Source organism: Corvus hawaiiensis, chromosome Z (assembly GCF_020740725.1).
Source record: "Corvus hawaiiensis isolate bCorHaw1 chromosome Z, bCorHaw1.pri.cur, whole genome shotgun sequence".
In the NCBI taxonomy this organism is placed as follows: domain Eukaryota; kingdom Metazoa; phylum Chordata; class Aves; order Passeriformes; family Corvidae; genus Corvus; species Corvus hawaiiensis.
Window position 1 is genome coordinate 44,798,514 of NC_063255.1, and position 6,000 is coordinate 44,804,513.

Consider the following 6,000-nt stretch of genomic DNA (forward strand, 5'->3'; position numbering starts at 1 on the left):
TAGTTTTTTGTGTCATCTGAAGTGTTGATTATGGGTATTTAAGCAATAAGAAAAATGCATCTTAGCACCTATTTTAAATAATAAAATTTCAGAGCAATATTCTAAGTCTAATACTTATAGTCCTCAACAAAGAAATGTCTTTTTCCACCTAACCTTTTTTTAAAATTTTATTTTCTCACTCTCTTTGTTAGTGGTAATGGATTAAAGGTTGCAGAACATCACAACTCACAGCCATTCATAAAAAGGAGAAAGAAAAAGTTGCCGCTTTTGTTAGGATATGATTGACTTGGTAATTTTTACACAGATTTAATGTTGAGCAGGTGTTTTTGAGGTGATTTTAGAGTTACTGTCTTTCTAGACAAACCTCATTAAATTCTTTATTAATTGTTAGTGAATAATCAGAATTATATGAAAGATTACATTAACAGTTAGTTTATGTTCTCCTGGCTCTTAATTACAACTAGTGAGATTATATCTAATGAGAAGACATACCCTTGACATATGATGTCCCATCAGTGAGGGATCAACAAGTTCAAGAAATGTGTCTTACTTTAGGTAGGAAAACAGTGGCAGAAAAAGTAAAAAAAGTATGACACTTTAACCTTGTAAGATAAAAATGGATTTTTCTGGCATGACATTTATATGCTTTTGTATTGTTTGCTAATAATACTAATATGGAGGGTCAACATTTTTCCAGTTTGAGAGTGTATTACCACTATTGATTAAATGTAACTGTGGAAAAACTAGCATGTTCTGATCATTTCTCATCAAATACTGATTTGTTAGCAAAGTGTTTGTATCTTGACCATCAAACAAATCTCTTCCCACACAATTTGTACAATGGCTGTGTTTTATTAAAAACTGATCTATGGATTTAAGGGGTGATTTTCCATTAATGTATGATTGTCGCTGTAATTATAATGACTTATATCTTGCATGACTAGATATGTACCCAAACATTAGCATTTAAACTGGATTATCAGTATAATAATAAAATAAATATGATATTTTAAAATAAAAATCTCCTAAAAACCCCAAAACCAAATAAACAAACTCTGCCACTGATACATCAGCTTTTTTCTCTCTCCATTTTCCTTCTGTCAGCACTTTTTATCTCATTCTCTGGAATGCAACTGACACGGCTTTTTAACATATCCTTCAAAGCTGTCTTGTTACCTTCTACTTTAATGTATAGCCATATGAAAAATCCTTGGTAAGCCATTTTTATGCCTTTAATTTTCCATCACTTCTTCTGCCTTCTGACAGGGTTGAATATTTTGTTCAAGAATTGCTCATTTAATCAAATGTTAATGTTAAAAAAAAAAAAAAAAAAAGTTTCCTATATTGATGATTCTGTATAACTGGTGTTTGAGCTATTCTGGGTCAAATTCTACCACCACCACAAATCCAAATCATCTCTGTCAAGGTCATGATATGCACTTTATTCTCTTCCTGATCTTCTCTTCCTGAATGGAGCCTTTTCATGCTTTTGAAGTGGAGGTGTGCAGTTTACCTGGCCTCATTTTAAGGGTCTGTGTACCAGCCCTGATTACACATAATGCCTAATAGGGCTTAGATATCTGTTTTGAAATGGAAATCTATTTACAGGCTTGTGACAGCCTTTCTAGAATAAGTGTGGTAGCAACAGAGTAACAAAGTTTTTTCTATTCAGCAAGAAGAAAATCAAAGAGGGTTTCTTCCAGCTTTTGGTTATCTGAATTCTGTAATGGATTAAATCTTGTCCACTTCTTCAAATGTCTGAAAAGCTTAAGAAGGTAAAACTCATTATTACTTATCTCCATTTTCAGGGCTGGTGCTTGCATTCTCTGCTCTGAGAACATATTTCTAAAGACCATTTTATCCTCTGGACTCACTCTCCCTCCCTCTTTCCTTTTTGTAAGTATGGCACCTACTTGTTAGAAGAGAGGGAAGACACTGCTTCCACCAACAGTCTTGAATACTTTTCTTTCCTTAAAAGACAGGTCAGTAGATACAGGCCAGTGATGATATAAGTGAGTGTGCACTAAACACACAAGAAACCTCTCCCCTTTCCAGACAAGGCAGCATTATCCTTACATCAGTCCAAGACCTTGACCTGACATCCAGCTCCTTTCAGGACACTGTGTATAAACCTTGCTTAGGTCCATGTTCTGGGAGTAATTTTTGGTTAATTCCCAAGCGCGTGCTCTGTTTTGCCCAAAACAGGGGTGGTCAAGTTCTCTGAGCATGCAAAGGGTTTGTTGACTCTGTTATGTCCCAGTAGAGGAGGGCAGGGCTGTGGCAGAAACTGCCGCCAGGTTTGGGCAACTGAACAACTTGCTTCCCAGTCCCATTTTACTACAATCTGTAAGTGGCTGTGCAGCTGGATATTTGTCTAAGCAGGCACTTGTAAAGTACTTGCTTTAGGACTGGGTTTTCAGGTGAGTGATTATTCAGTTCTATATGACTTGGGTAAGCATGTTTACCAGAGAAACATAAAACTCTATTCATGTTGGTTGAGGGGGAACAATAGGTCTCAGATCTGGAACTCACAATGCTTGTTTCACAGAGCTGGTGTTTATATCCATCCCTTTTATCCCATTTTTCAAAATTGACATGTGTCTGATGAAAACCAGATATGGATCAATCTCAAGGGACAGTATGTCTGAAGATATTAAAAAAAATCACAAAAATATCTGATTTAAATTTCTGTGGTTTACATATTATTCAAAGGAGGGAAGAAAAGATGAAGTTGTAAACTAGTTCTACTGTTGCTGCTACATTGCAGATGCATGAGTTATGAATTAGATTAGATAAGCATATCTCATTGCATTGGCAGAGAAGGAAATACCCCAGAAGGGGAAAAAGCCCCCAACATTATTTCATGTTATACTGAATTTCTAAATGGTACTTATAATCCCTTCAAGCTCATCCAGTGCTGCCAGTGAAGGTATTAGACATCAAAACAGAGTAAAACCTTTATTTATTCACCTGTGATATCAAATGAGGTGAGCATTGAAACTTATTGAAATATTAGTAGATGTGTTCTCAGGCAGTGTGATATGTATATACATAAAAGTGCAGGTACTAGCTCACAATTTCACATTCAGATGCCTGCCCTGTTCTAATACTGCACTGATTCCACTAAGACCTCCTTTTTATGTAGATATTTCTCAGCATGGGAAGCAAAATATGCAGACTACAGGAACCTAAATAAATATATATATGCATATATAACCATATTAGGAAGGATATGACACCTTGAATTTTCAAGACAGTGGTAAAATTAATTTCTAAATTAGCTTTAAATGGTCCAGTATGAGGAATTAGCTCACCCAGAACATTTTGACATGCTTAGCAACTGACTGACCATTAGTACTGTACAGAACCTCTGCTGCTCACCAGACTAAAAGGTCTTTTATGCATTTCAAAATGACAAGCTTTCATAGGTAGCAGATTTCATGAAGTCCACCTAAAAGGCAAAATTAAGACAGGCAGACAACAATATGTGGATGGTTTTCATTCTACTTACATGTATGTTTCCCCTAATATTTGCCTAAGGCATCTCTTCCTTATGTTCTTCAGAAGATTTCAGAGGTTTCTGACATTTTCTGTTGAGAAAAAAAGCTATATGTGGACTTTCCTCACTGGAAAATTTCTCTTTGTTTTGGTAAAGCAAATATGTTGTATTCTGCAAACTTTATATTGGCCTATGAAAACAGTATTTTATATTCTATGAAAAATAATTGACAACAATTCATGTTGAAATATATGTGTTTGATCATTAAAAAAAATGGACTGTTTTCAAGACTCCAGCTGATATTTGCGGCATATGACTCAGGATTTTCATCAGTAGAAAGTACTAGTCAGTGTAAATTATAAGTGCCTGGTATTGTATTATGATGAATCAGACAATACAGCAAGTTGAAAAGGTGGACTGCAGTGATTTCCAGCAGGAGGAATTCAGTGATGGTAACTTAGACCAGTTGGTGACTGGGTTCACAGGTTTAATGTATCTGTTTTTATTTCCCATCTCAGCTCGGGGTTTGTTTTACTAAGCACCAGCTGAAATCACACTGCGCATACATGAAGAGGTTTATACATATATATATATATATGTATATATAATATTGCAGAGAGTGGACTAAAGAGATTTAACATTGAGGCAGGAATGTAGATCAGTACTTATTACATCTCTTTCAATATTTTTGCTGGAGTTTGAAGAACTTAGAAGTGAATGTAGGGTACTAGTTCTTTGAACAGTATTATCGATCAAGCTGTATCAAACAAGACATTGATGTTGTTGTTTAAAAATGGGGAAATTGAGGCACAAAGAAGACATAACTGGGGGGCATCAAGGAAACAAAGACCAGAAAGGTATTCAGTTAGAATGTAGTTATCCAAGTTTTATTTTAAACTAGGGAAGTCCTTTGCTCTTAACCATACAATCTGCCTTTATTCACATGGCACATGACTTCATTGAGAAAAGATTTGGAAAAAGTCATTTAGCTGAGTTGATAACACGTAGGATGGCTTAACATATAAAGTAAAATTAAAATTACATTTTATGGCACTAATGTAAGCTACTTTTCAGGAATTTGCCGCTGACCTAGGATTTCAGGTATTTCAGCAGTTTTTCTAAAAAATTCCAAGAAATTGCATGAGGCCATTTAGCTTTGGTTCTGCCAAGTGCTGCCAATCTCTCAATTCAATTGCCAATTCAATTAAAATGATGTTGAGATGAAGAGAAGCTGGCAGTGTGGGAGACAGAAATGGCACTAGCTGTGCTAAAAAGCAGGTTCTTAAAATTCTAAGAGTAGTTATCTGTGGTTGAAAATCTGAGTTTCAGAACGCACAGATTTTTGTTCTGCCTGCTGATGATCAAGCAAGTTTTGTACCTGGGTAAAATAAGCAGGATATTGAGGTACCATTGTTGGCTATGCTTAGGTTATTGCCCATTTCTGTTGGATGTCTGTGGTTAAATAAATAAAAAAAAAAATCCCTCTTTTGTGTAGGTGAGCCTGTTTGTGCTTAAAAATACATATTAATGAAACTACCTTCCTCAAAACCAACTAGTAAACATAAATAAATAGCTTCAAGATCTCACCAGCTGCTGATGTTGCCAAAGGGAAAAGGAATTATATTCACTCTAGCTGAGCACAGGATTATGCCCTGAATAAATCACCTTTCAAACTCTCAGTTTTTTCTGACATGACTGTCAGGAAAAACAGAGAAACACTTTTAAAGAAAAAATTAACTTGCGCTTACCCTTTGACAACAGTGTGCATTACAGTGATTGAACTTCATTAAGAGAATTGTTTGCCAGTCCTATTTGTCTTTCTTTTGACAGCTCTGGCATAAATATTTAATTTAATTTATGTTCCAAATTAAAAAAAAGTCTCTATAAAGACTGAGCAGTACATGCCCACTATGAAAAAAATGATGTTTATATATTGCTGTGCCATTCACAGTGAAACATCTCTGTATGAAAGCTGACTGCTCCCTTATAGCCTGCAGTTTAACTCTTTCCTAGGTGGGCTGAAGGAGAAAGCCTGGAGAGTTGGAAAAATGCACTGAGAGTGAGATGCCTATCACTGAAAATTTTTCTTCAGGCAAGGATGCTTTTCTTGTTTTTAACATAATATTTCTCTACATTTGCCACATTGTCTCAAAAGCAGACAGAAAAAAGATTTTTTCCTGTCTATAGTTGGGGTTAATGTATCTCTTATAGAAGACCAGGGATGGCAGTGAATTTCATGAATAGGTCATGCAGCTAGATGTGTCAGGGTACCTGAGTCCCAGGAGCAGTAACTAAATACCCATTTTTTAATGACTTTTCTTGTACATAATCACATTGGATTTATGCCATTTTGTCCCAAATAGCACTGGAATCTGCAACCACATTTTCTATTTATTTCATTTTTAAAAAATTCATAATATGAAATTCTGCAATTCAAATCCTGTATAATCCTGAGTTCTGTATGTGTACAGGACTTTATCCACACATACAGGTTTTCTGTC